Here is a 13,166-nt window from a genome sequence, read left to right as displayed (position 1 = left end):
GAAAAGGAAAGTTATTGTTAAGGTTGTTTTATGAGCTTTCTATCCTCGTTGTATATTCAACAGTTTAGTATGACTTTTATTTTGAAAGCAGGTTTTTTGCCCTCTCTGCTTTACGCGCCAAGGCTATATGGGAAACACCCTTATATCTCGCGCCGAGAGAGGAAAAGAACAATACGTTCTTGTTTAGGTTGTTCAAGCACCCAAGAAACAACGTCAAACTTAGAACCTAGCTAGAAAGAGAACAAGGTGTTTTCTGTCTTTCAATATTGGTCTTGTTTCAGATATCTTTTTAATGATTTTGAACCTGTACTGAACAGATATTTGTGTTGTAATTGATGTTAAGAAGTCTGCTAGCAATATGACGTTATTAGCTGTAGCCTAGCTCCACTGGGTGCTGGCTAATATTAGTTCATCTTGCACCACATTATCAAGCTATTAGCAAGTAATCAACTATTCGGGAAGAAATTCTCATGCATATTGATGAATTTGATGTATCAAGCACGATAATGTAAAGTTGTGTAAAAGTGTATTGTTTGTGAAATGTTTTGTACATATTGTAAGAGCATTTTTGTTTTGTTTCTCAATCAGCTCTTACGGTGTGTTTATGGAAATGGTTCCGCATTAAACTTTCATGAACCATCAGTTTGAGTGTTGACCAATGCTACAATGCAAGCTGGGGGGAGAGAGAGTCCACAAAAGCCTTCTCCTCATAAAACATAGAAATACAAAACAAATGCTTAACAGATCATTATTATCATAATTTGGCATTTAAACCTTTCTAATGATCCCTAAATCCAAGAGTGATGATGTAGGCTTATTTCTATAGAGGCAATATATGACCCGTTTCAGGAAACTTTGCATATTGTCGCGGGTCACTACTTCACAGGAGAGCCGTTTGAACGTAAGCTTAAAAAAGAAAAATCTAAATCCATTTTTTGGTAGAAATGCCTTCTTGAACATGTGAACTTTTATGTGCTTTCGTAACAAAATTGTATGCTCTCCGTAAATATGAATAAAATTGTTAAATTGCGAGCCTAGTTGGTTTAGCACCAGAAAAAATCAGCAAACTTCCCGCTAGCTACGATATAGCTGAGATAATGAGTGGGCTGGGCATGCCGAGAGCTGAGTTTGGATTAGTCTGCCATATAGCACGCTTCTGTCTATTTCAGCTCGTCAGTATGTGTAGGTAATCCTGTCCACCACAGCTTTTTTTTTTTTAAAAAAATGTATTGTGTAGTAAACTGCATAAGTGTTGCTCTCCACTTTCTGTCGGACTGTTTTGACTGTTTCTGTAGGACTGTTTCCGAGTATGATAGCTAAGGAGATGGAGAAAACACCTGTCTCTGGATTACATCTTCCAACTAAGGGCAACCATGGCATCCGTGACAGGAGACGATTTCATCTATTATGTATACGGGTAAGATAGTTCAGCTAGCTACATTTTCAGATATTACATGTTTCTAATTTTGACAGAAAGTTGTTTCATTTTAAGTTAACCTCTTACCTCTACCTGGGACGCTTGCGTCCCAACTAGAGCTCTGGAAATGCAAATGTGCTACGCTAAATGCTAATAGTATTAGTTAAAACTCAAAAGTTCATTAAAATACACATGCAGGGTATCAAATTAAAGCTACACTCGTTGTGAATCCAGGCAACAAGTCAGATTTTTAAAATGCTTTTCGGCGACAGCATGAGAAGCTATTATCTGATAGCATGCACCAATACACTACAACAGAAAAGCACAGCAGGGGACGTAAACAAAATAATTAGCATTTCGGCGTTACACAAACCGCACAATAAAATAGAAAACAGTTATTACCTTTCACCATCTTCTTTGTTGGCACTCCTAGATGTCCCATAAACACTATTGGGTCTTTATTTCGATTAAATCGGGCCATATAAAGCCAAGATATCGTTATATGTAGACTGTGTGATAAACGAAAAAAACAGCGATTTCACAACGTAACGTCATTTTTTAAAATTCAAAAAGTAGACGATAAACTTTCACAAAACACTTCGAAATACGTTTGTAATGCTACTTTAGGTATTAGTAAACGTTAATAAGCGATAAAATTCATCCGTAGGCGATGTACATATCATTAGCTGTCGTCTTGGAAAAAATTTCAGGAGAGAGCTCTTCCGGAATGATCTGGGCGGAGACCGGAGGTACGTCGTGCCCCTCTTTCGGTTCAACCAAGAATCAAAGAGGATTAAATTCACAAGATACTCGACTACATGGGGATGCTGTGGGAGTTGAATGCTCGGTCTTATCTAATTCGGCTCACTGTTAACAATTGCTGGAAGTGGTGCAAGGATATTTATTTCCATTTTCTGTGATCAGGTTTTCCTGCGCTTTCCGATGTAACGCACGTTATGTAATAGCCACAGTCGTGATTTAACCAGTTTTAAAAACGTCCGAGGGTTTCCTATACACACATTCTAACCATATGAACGTACTATATTCCTGGCATGAGTAGCAGGGCGCTAAAATGTTGCGCGATTTTTAACAAAATGTTCAAAAAAGTAGAGGGTAGGAGCAACTAGTTAAAGTGTACTGTTAGCTAGCTAATGTTAGCTGGTTGGTTCGCTAGCTAATGTTATGTGTATGATCTTATTATTCAAATCTCAGAGCCATTTGTTTGGCTAGTTATAGCCTACTGTTAACTAGCTAACATTGAACCTGGTTGGTTAGCTACCTGCACAAGCATGCAGGGTAGTAACGTCACGAGTGGGGATTATGGTTTAGCTAGCTAGCTAGCTACATGTCTTAACAAAATACTCCACTTTGCAAGCATCCATTTCAATAGAATGTCACTGAAACAACTGTTGATAGACATAACGTTAGCTGGTAAATTCACTATCTATTCCAATTTCAGACCCCGGGTAAGTCTAGCAAGCTACATTTCCATATATTACACATTTTTAATTTTGACATAACGTCTTTTAATTTCAAGTTAAAGTGTACTGTTAGCTTGCTAGCGAGTAGAACATAACCTGATCAAAGCTGTCAGGGGAGTGCTGCTGGAAATTATTGTGGGACGGAGGTCAAAACAGGGAGGTGGAAGGTGACATTTTCTTAATGTAAAACCTGAACACACATTACTGTTTGGTTCATTTATAGCTCATATTAGCCCCAGGGCTTTTGTGTTATGCCTAAGTAATAGAGAGGAATCAAAGCCGTGCAGGAATTTTTAAGAAAAGAAAGAAGAAGCTTCTCATATTTGGGAAGTATTTTGTGGACAGCAGGGAGTGTACATACTGTATATATAAAAATTCCTGCATGGCTTTGATTCCTCTCTTCATTGCCTAGGCATAACACGTATGCCATGGGGTTAATATGATGATATATGATGTTCTACTTGTCCAATTTCCTTGGGAAATCAATGACCCCTGTTAACCAAATGGCAACCCTGGAAAGTAATGGGTTTAGCAGGACTCTGGGGTAAGGGCGAGAGTACACTGGCTTTAAATCCTATCCTGAGGCCTCTGATAAACTAACCTACAGTATGGACACCCCTGATTTGAACAGTGTTTCCTGACATTTTCACTGAAATAAGCCCATCCCTGGTGATGCATAGTATTTAGTATATATTTGGGTTTCATGTGAAAATTCTAGAAAATGCAAATGATCTAAAGCAAAATATCAGATCTGTCTCTCAGTCTTATGACCAAACAAAATACTAATTTAGTCTAAAAGCCTTATCACAATTATTTCAGCTAGTTTATCTAGTTCAGTGTCTTTCTGGCATTGCATCAGCTGTGACATGGCTATAATTGACTATATGAGCAGACTAATCTGGCTAGTGTTGTGGGTCTGAGGGAGAGAGAAAAAAGCCTAGTGGTAGTAATTAATGGAGGGGTTCCAGGCTGGTCTTGGCAGAATTAAAGCTATTTGTAACACAATTAAAAAGGTAGACAGTGCTGGATGAGTTATAATGGAATCAATAGTAGCCATTCTCAGAGACGTTACATCATCATTTGCAGGTAGCTGTTGTCTAGTGATTAAAAGTGCTGAGTGTTCTGAATCAGTTGCATTGCTCTGGAAATGCTCTGTAGTTTAGGACTAATGATTTCACAGTAACACAAACTTCGAAAATGGAAAAACAGTGGACTGGGCATCGTCCACCATCATTAGTCATATGCAGTGGTGGTAAAAAGTACCTAATTGTCATACTTGAGCAAAAGTAAAGATTCCTTCACAAAAAATGACTCAAGTGAAAGTCACCCAGTAAAATCCTACTTGAGTATAAGAAAAAAAAGTATCAAAAGTAAAAGTATTAACCATTTCAAAATCCTTTTATTGAGCAAACAAGAAGGCCCGATTGTCTTGTTTTTTAAATTGACAGTTAGTCACGGGCACACTCCAACACTCAGACATAATTTACATACAAAGCATTTGTTTTTAGTGAGTCCGCCAGATCAGATGCAGTAGGGAAAAAGTATAAATAGTAATGTAAAGTACAGATACTCCAAAAAACGACTTAAGAAGTACTTTTACTGAAGTACTTTACACTACTGGTCATATGGCCAACAACCATTTTGTATTTTCATTTATAAAATAAAAATTAGTCAATATAGCATTCAGAGGGGCAAAGGAAATCAATTCTTACAATTCATAAATCTATTGAAAATGTGCTTTTGAGGTCATTAAAACAGGAATACTGTACTTGTTCTACAGAACATTCACAGGTGAAGTCCAGATATAAAACATGTACAGTACCAGTCAAAAGTTTGGACGCACCACCTCATTCAAGAGTTTTTCTTTATTTTTACTATTTTCTACATTGTAAAATAATAGGGAAGACATCAAAACTATGAAATAACTCATATGGAATCATGTAGTAACCAAAAAAGTGTTACACAAATTAAAATATATTTTAGATCGTTCAAACCCTTTGATTTGATGACAGCTTTGCACACTCTTGGCATTCACTCACCCAGCTGAGCATGCTTTTCCGTCACTCTGCAGTCCAACTCATCCCAAACCATCTCAATTGGGTTGAGGTCGGGTGATTGAAGAGGCCAGATCATCTGATGCAGCACTCCATCACTCTCCTTGATCAAATAGCCCTTACACAGCCTGGATGTGTGTTTTGAGTCATTGAATAACAAATGATAGTCCCACTAAGCGCAAATCAGATGGGATGGCGTATCACTGCAGAATGCTGTGGTAGCCATGCTAGTTAAGTGTGCCTTGAATTCTAAATAAATCAGCGACATTGTCACTAGCAAAGCACCCTCACACCTCCTCCTCCATGCTTCACGGTGGGAACCACACATGCGGAGATCATCCGTTTACCTACTCTGCATCTCACAAAGATACGGCGGTTGGAAACAACAATCTCAAATTTGGACTCTTCAGACCAAAGGACAGATCTCCACCGGTCTAATGTACATTGCTTGTTTTTCTTGTCTCAAGCAAATCTCTTATTATTGGTGTCCTTTAGTAGTGGTTTCTTTGCAGCAATTTGACCATGAAGGCCTGATTCATGCATTCTCCTCTGAACAGTTGTCTGTTACTTGAACTCTGTGAAGCATTTATAAGGGATGCTATCTGAGGTGCAGTTATTTGCCGATTTCTGAGGCTGGCAACTCTAATGAATTTATCCTCTGTAGCAGAGGTAACTGGGTCTTCCATTCTTGTGGTGGTCCTCATGAGAGCCAGCGCCATCATAGCGCTTGGTGGTTTTTGCGACTGCACTTGAAGAAACTTTCAAAGTTCTTGAAATTTTCCGGATTGACTGGACTTCATGTCTTAATGTAATGATGGATTGTCGATTCTCTTTGCTTATTTGAGCTGTTCTTGCCATAATATGGACTTGGTCTTAAAATAAAATGACATTTTATTTGTCACGTGCGCCGAATACTACAGGTATCTTACAGTGAAATGCTTACTTACAGGCTCTAACTAATAGTGCAAAAAAGGTATTAGGTGAACAATAGGTAAGTAAAGAAATAAAAAGACTGGCTATATACAGTAACGAGGCTATAAAACTAGCGAGGCTACATACAGACATCGTTTAGTCAGCCTGATTGCGGTAGTATGTACATGTAGAGATGGTTAAAGTGACTATGCATATATGATGAACAGAGAGTAGCAGTAGTGTAAAAGAGGGGTTGGTGGGTGGCGGGACACAATGCAGATAGCCCGGTTAACCAATGTGAGGGAGCACTGGTTGGTTGGCCCAATTGAGGTAGTATGTACATGAATGTATAGTTAGAGAGACTATGCATATATGATAAACAGAGAGTAGCAGCAGCGTAAAAAGAGGGGTTGGGGCGGCACACAATGCAAATAGTCCAGGTAGCCATTTGATTACCTGTTCAGGAGTCTTATGGCTTGGGGATAAAAACTGTTGAGAAGCCTTTTTGCAAAGGAGCAAGATAAATAAATAAATACAGTATGGGGATGAGGTAGTTTGATGGGCTATATTATAGATGGGCTATGTACAGGTGCAGTGATCTGTGAGCTGCTCTGACAACTGGTGCTTAAATCTAGTGAGGGAGATATGAGTCTCCAGCTTCAGTGATTTTTGCAGTTTGTTCCAGTCATTGGCAGCAGAGAACTGGAAGGAAAGGCGGCCAAACGAGGAATTGGCTTTGGGGGTGACTAGTGAGATATACCTGCAGGAGCGCGTGCTACGGGTGGGTGCTGCTATGCTGACCAGTGAGCTGAGATAAGGTGGGGCATTACCTTGCAGAGACTTGTAGATGACTTGGAGCCAGTGGGTTTGGCAACGAGTATGAAGCGAGGGCCAGCCAATGAGAGTGTACAAGTCACAATGGTGGGTAGTATGTGGGGCTTAGGTGACAAAACGGATGGCACTGTGATGCATCCAATTTGTTGAGTAGAGTGTTGAAGTCTATTTTGTAAATGACATCGCCGAAGTCGAGGATCGGTAGGATGGTCAGTTGTACGAGGGTATGTTTGGCAGCATGAGTGAAGGATGCTTGGTTGCGAAATAGGAAGCCGATTCTTGATTTAATTTTGGATTGGAGATGCTTAATGTAAGTCTGGAAGGAGAGTTTACAGTCTAAACAGATACCTAGGTATTTATAGTTGCCCACATATTCTAAGTCAGAACTAAGTCATCCAGAGTAATGATGCTGGACGGGAAGGCAGGTTTCAGGCTGTGATCGGTTGCAGAGCATGCATTTAGTTTTACTTGCATTAAAGAGCAGTTGGAGGCAACGGAAGGAGAGTTGTATGGCATTGAAGCTCGTCTGGAGGTTAGTTAACACAGTGTCCAAAGAAGGGCCTGAAGTATACAGAATGGTGTCGTCTGCATAGAGGTGGATCAGAGAATCACCAGCAGCAAGAGCAACATCATTGATGTATACAGAGAAGAGAGTTGGCCCGACTATTGAACCCTGTGGCACCCCCATAGAGGCAAGCAGCTGGATGGCAGGCAGCTTAGCCCTGTGATGTACTGGGCCTTACGCACTACCCTCTGTAGTGCCTTGCGTTCAGAGGCCAAGCAATTGCCATCCCAGGCAGTGATGCAACCAGTCAGGATGCTCTCAATGTTGCAGCTGTGAAACCTTTTGAGGATCTCAGGATTCATACCAAATCTTTTAGTTTCCTGAGGGGGAATAGGCTTTGTCGTGCCCTCTTCACGACTGTCTTGGTGTGTTTGGACCATTTCTAGTTTGATGTTAATGTGGACACCAACAAACTTGAACCTGCTCCACTAAAGCCCCGTCGATGAGAATGGGGGCGTGCTCGGTCCTCCTTTTCCTGTCATCCACAATCATCTCCTTAGTCTTGGTTATGTTGAGGGATAGGTTGTTATTCTTGCACCACCCGGCCAGGTCTCTGTCTCGTTGTTGTCGCTGATCAGGCCTACCACTGTTGTGTCGCCTGCAAACTTAATGATGGTGTTGGAGTCATGCCTGGCCATGCAGTCATGGGTGAGCAGGGAGTACAGGAAGGGACTGAGCATGCACCCCTGGGGAGCTCCCGTGTTGAGGATCAGCGTGGCAGATGTGTTGCTACCTACCCTCACCAACCTAGGAGCGGCCCGTCAGGAAGTCCAGGATCCAGTTGCAGAGGGAGGTGTTAAGTCCCAGGATCCTTAGCTTAGTGATGATCTTTGAGGGTACTATGGTGTTGAACGCTGAGCTGTAGTCAATGAATAGCATTCTCACATAAGTGAAATTTTTGTCCAGGTGGGAAATGTCAGTGTGGAGTGCAATAGAGATTGCATCATCTGTGGATCTGTTTGGGCGGTATGCAAATTGGAGTGGGTCTAGGGTTTCTGGGATAATGGTGTTGATGTAAGCCATTACCAACCTTTCAGAGCACTTCATGGCTATGGACGTGAGTGCAACGGGTCTGTAGTCATTTAGGCAGGTTGCCTTTGTGTTCTTGGGCACAGGGACTATGGCGGTCTGCTTGAAACATGTTGGTATTATAGATTCAATCAGGGACATGTTGAAAATGTCAGTGAATACACCTGCTAGTTGGTCAGCACATGCCCGGGCACATGTGCTGGTAATCCGTCCGGCCCCGCAGCTTTGTATATGTTGACCTGTTTAATGGTCTTACTCACGTCGGCTACGGAGAGCGTGATCACACAGTCGTCCGGAACAGCTGATGCTCTCATTCATGCCTCAGTGTTGCTTGCCTCGAAGCGAGCATAGAAGTGATTTTGCTTGTCTGGTAGGCTCATGTCACTGGGCAGCTCGCGGCTGTCCTTTCCTTTGTAGTCTGTAATAGTTTGCAAGCCCTGCCACATATGATCAATCTTAGTCCTGTATTAACGCTTTGCCTGTTTGATGGTCCGTCGCAGGGCATAGCAGGACTTCTTGTAAGCTTCCGGGTTAGAGTCCTGCACCTTGAAAGCGGCAGCTCTACCCTTTAGCTCAGTGCGAATGTTGCCTGTAATCCATGGCTTCTGGTTGAGGTATGTACGTACAGTCACTGTGGGGACGACGTCCTCGATGCACTTATTGATAACGCCAGTGACTGATGTGGTTTACTCCTCAATGCCATCGGAAGAATCCTGGAACATGTCCCAGGAGGGCAAATAGCAAAACAGTCCTGTAGTTTAGCATCTTCATCTGACCACTTTTTTAATAGACCGAGTCACTGGTGTTTCCTGCGTTAATTTGAGCTTGTAAGCAGGAAGCAGAAGGATAGAATTGTGGTGGGATTTACCAAATGGAGGGCGAGGGAAAGCTTTGTACACGTCTCTGTGTGTGGAGTACAAGTGATCTATAATTTTTTCCCCCTCTGGTTGCACGTTTAAGATGTTGATAGAAATTTGGTAGAACTGATTTAAGTTTCCCTGCAAGTTTCCCTGTCTCCGGCCACTTGGAGCGCTGCCTCTGGGTGAGTGGTTTCCTGTTTTCTTATTGCCTTATACTGCTGACTGAGTGCGGTCTTATTGCCAGCATCCGTATGTGGTGGTAAATAAACAGCCACGAAAAGTATAGCTGAGAACTCTCTAGGCAAGTAGTGTGGCCTGAAATTCATCACAATATACTGTACTTCAGGCGAGCAAAATCTAGAGACTTCTTTAGATTTTGTGCACCAGCTGTTGTTTACAAATATACAGAGACCGCCTCCCCTCGTCTTACCGGAGTTTGCTGTTCTATCTGCTGGTGCGGCATATATCCCGCTAGCTGAATATTCATGTCGTCATTCAGCCATGATTCCGTGAAACATTGGATATTACAGTTTGATGTCCCGTTGGTAGGATATTCGTGATCGTACCTTGTCTAATTTATTGTCCAATGATTGCACGTTGGCGAGTAGTATTGACAGTAACGGCAGCTTTCCCACTCGCCTTCTCCGGGTCCTGACCAGGCATCCGGCTCTTTGTCCTCTGTACCTGCGTCACTTCCTCTTGCAAATAACGGGGATGTCGGCCCCGTGGGCTGTTTGGAGCCCCGTGGGCTGTTTGTCTTTTGCGTCATCCTTGTTGTCGAAAAAATATTTGTCTAATCCGAGGTGAGTGATCGCTGTCCTGATATCCAGAAGCTCTTCTTTGCCGTAAGATACGGTATGCAGAAACATAATGTACAAAGTAAGTTAAAAAAAGAACGCAAAAAAAGTATACAGCCTGTTGCTCAGGCCCTGAAGCCAGGATATGCATATAATTGCTACCATTGGAAAGAAATGTTAAAATAATGTAGGAGACTATAACACAATAGATATAGTAGGAGAAAATCCAAAGAGAAACCAACCAGAATTTTGCTTTTGTTGAGAGACCATGCTCTTACAATGGAAAGTATAGGGGCATACTGAATTCTAGCTCCCAGGATGCAATTCCTATGGCTTCCACAAGGTGTCAGAAGTCTATGTTCAATGTTTAAGGCTTGTAACTTCCAAAACGAATAAGAAATATCAGTTTTATTACAGGGACACAGTCTTGGAAATTCATGTTTGGGTGCGCCATGAAGACAAGACACACCTGCTAAAATCGGTTTCCTATTGAACATACTTCTTTCCGTAAGAAATATTATAGTTTTATTATATTTTCGGGTATCTGAGGAGTAAATAGAAACATATTTTGACTTGTTAAAGCAAAGTTTAGGGGTATATTTTTGAATGCATGCTCTGCACATTGAACGAGTGGATTACTCAAATCGATGGTGCCAACTAAACTGACTTTTTGGGATATAAAGAATGATTGTATCTAACAAAATGACACTACATTTTATATTTGGAACCCTTTAGATGACAAATCAGTGGAAGATTTTTAAAAAGTAAGTGAATATTTAATCGCTATTTATGAATTTATGAAACCTGTGCCGGTGGAAAAATATTTTGTTGTGTGGCGCCGTCCTCAAACAATCGCATGGCATGCTTTCGCTGTAATAGCTACTGTAAATTGCACAGTGCAGTTAGATTAACAAGAATTTGAGCTTTCAACCGATATAAGACACTTGTATGTACCTAAGTGTTTAACTTTTTATGGCTGCAGCGGCAGTATTGAGTAGCTTGGATGAAAGGTGCCCATATCAAACAGCCTGCTCCTCAGTCATAGTTGCTAATATTTGCATATTATTATTAGTATTTGATAGAAAACACTCTGAAGTTTCTAAAACTGTTTGAATTATGTCTGTGAGTATAACAGAACTCATATAGCAGGCAAAATCTGAGAAATTCCAATTCCTGTTTTTTTTCTGGAGGACAGATTTTCAACCAAGGTCTCTTTGAAATTACAGCGAGATATGGATGAGTTTTCACTTCCTACGCCTTCCACTAGATGTCAGCAGTCAATAGAACTTTGTCTGATGACTAATGTGAAGGGGGGTCGATTAACACAGGAAATAGTCACCACAGCCATGAGTGGACCATGCTTTCACCAGGCGCGTTCACAGTTGAAGGACTTGCGTTCCACCGCTTATCTGAAGTAATTCTAATTCTCCGGTTGGAACGTTATTCAAGATATATGTATACAAAATTCTAAGGATTGATTCAGTACATCGTTTGACATGTTTCTACTGACTGTTATGGAACTTTTGGATATTTCGTCACGTTATAGTGGACGCGCTTTGTGACTTTGGAATTGTTTACCAAACGCGCTAACCAAAGTAGCTAATTGGACATAAATAACGGACATTTTCGAACAAATCAAGCATTTATTATGGACCTTGGATTTCTAGGACTGCATTCTGATGTAGTTCATCAAAGGTAAGGAAACATTTATCATGTATTTTCTGGTTTCTGTTGACTCCAACATTGAGGCTAATTTGGTTACTGTTCTGAGCGCCGTCTCAGATTATTGCATGGGTTACTTTTTCCGTAATTTAAAAAAAAAATCTGACACAGTGGTTGCATTAAGGAGAGGTATATCTATAATTCCATGTGTATAACTTGTATTATCATCTACATTTATGATGAGTATTTCTGTTGAAACGATGTGGTTATGCAAAATCACTTGAGGTTTTTGAACTAGTGAATCTAACGCGCCAATGTAAACTCCGATTTTTTTATATAAATATGAACTTTATCAAACAAAACATGCATGTATTGTGTAGCATGAAGTCCTATGAGTGTCATCTGATGAAGATAATTCAAGGTTAGTGATTAATTTTATCTTTATTTATGCTTTTTGTGAATGCTATATTTTGCTGGAAAATGGCTGTGCTTATTGTGGTTTGGTGGAGACCTAACATAATCGTTTGTAGTGCTTTCCTGAAAAGCCTATTTGAAATCGGCCACTTTGGTGGGATTAACATCGATAATAGCTTTAAAATGATATGAGACACATGTATGTTTTAGGAATTGTAATTATGAGATTTCTGTGGTTTGAATTTGGCGCCCTCTATTTTCACTGGTAGTTGCCATATCAATGTCCATAATGTTTAGCGGGACGCCTTATCCCTGAGAGGTTTTTAAGCTGGTTGAGAGAATGCAAAGCTGTCATCAAGGCAAAAGGTGGCTACTCTGAAGAATCTCAAATATATTTAAAATTGGTTTAACTCTGTTTTTGGTTACATATGTGTTATTTCATTGTTTTGATGTCTTCACTATTATTCTAATATATAGAAAATAGTACAAATAAAGAAAAACCTAGGAATGAGTAGGTGTGTCCAAACTTATAACTGGTACTGTATGTAATAGACTATGTACCTCACACATAGTTCATAGAGCATTAAGAATTAAACCTGTTAATACAGCCCCACCTGAATGGCTGACAAGTGGCTTACTGCCTTTGATGAGATCTACTATGTACACAATGACATCGGTGTGTGATGAGCTATTACTAATGCATGACCTATGATAACTAACTACACTATCCTTTTCCAGATGTCACACAACTCTGTTAGAAGTTTGTATTCAGTAGGCCAGTCAACGACAGTCACTTAGACGTCTTTTTTGGTATCAGCAGTTTTATGGTATTTAAAGTGAGCAGCCATCCACCGTTTTTTGACCACCCACTGATGGTTATTTTATTGGTCGCTCTTTGAGGGGAGAGTATAACATGTTGTTGTTCATCTAAGGGATTGTGTACTGTGCACAGAGCTTGGCAGTCAAAATCATCCTTTAGGATATTTCATTTGATTTGATAATGGGGCTGTATTTTTTCTCTCCAGCCCACATGTACAGTACATCAGTGAACCAGTAATGGATTATTTAAATAGGTTTAAATTCTTGTGCAGAAAATGAACTAGTTTCCCGTCCAATTTTACTTAAAAGATGCTGAAAGGGG

Source organism: Oncorhynchus nerka, linkage group LG14, assembly GCF_034236695.1.
Source record: "Oncorhynchus nerka isolate Pitt River linkage group LG14, Oner_Uvic_2.0, whole genome shotgun sequence".
Classification (NCBI taxonomy): Eukaryota; Metazoa; Chordata; class Actinopteri; order Salmoniformes; family Salmonidae; genus Oncorhynchus; species Oncorhynchus nerka.
Note: the sequence above shows the minus strand (reverse complement) of the source record.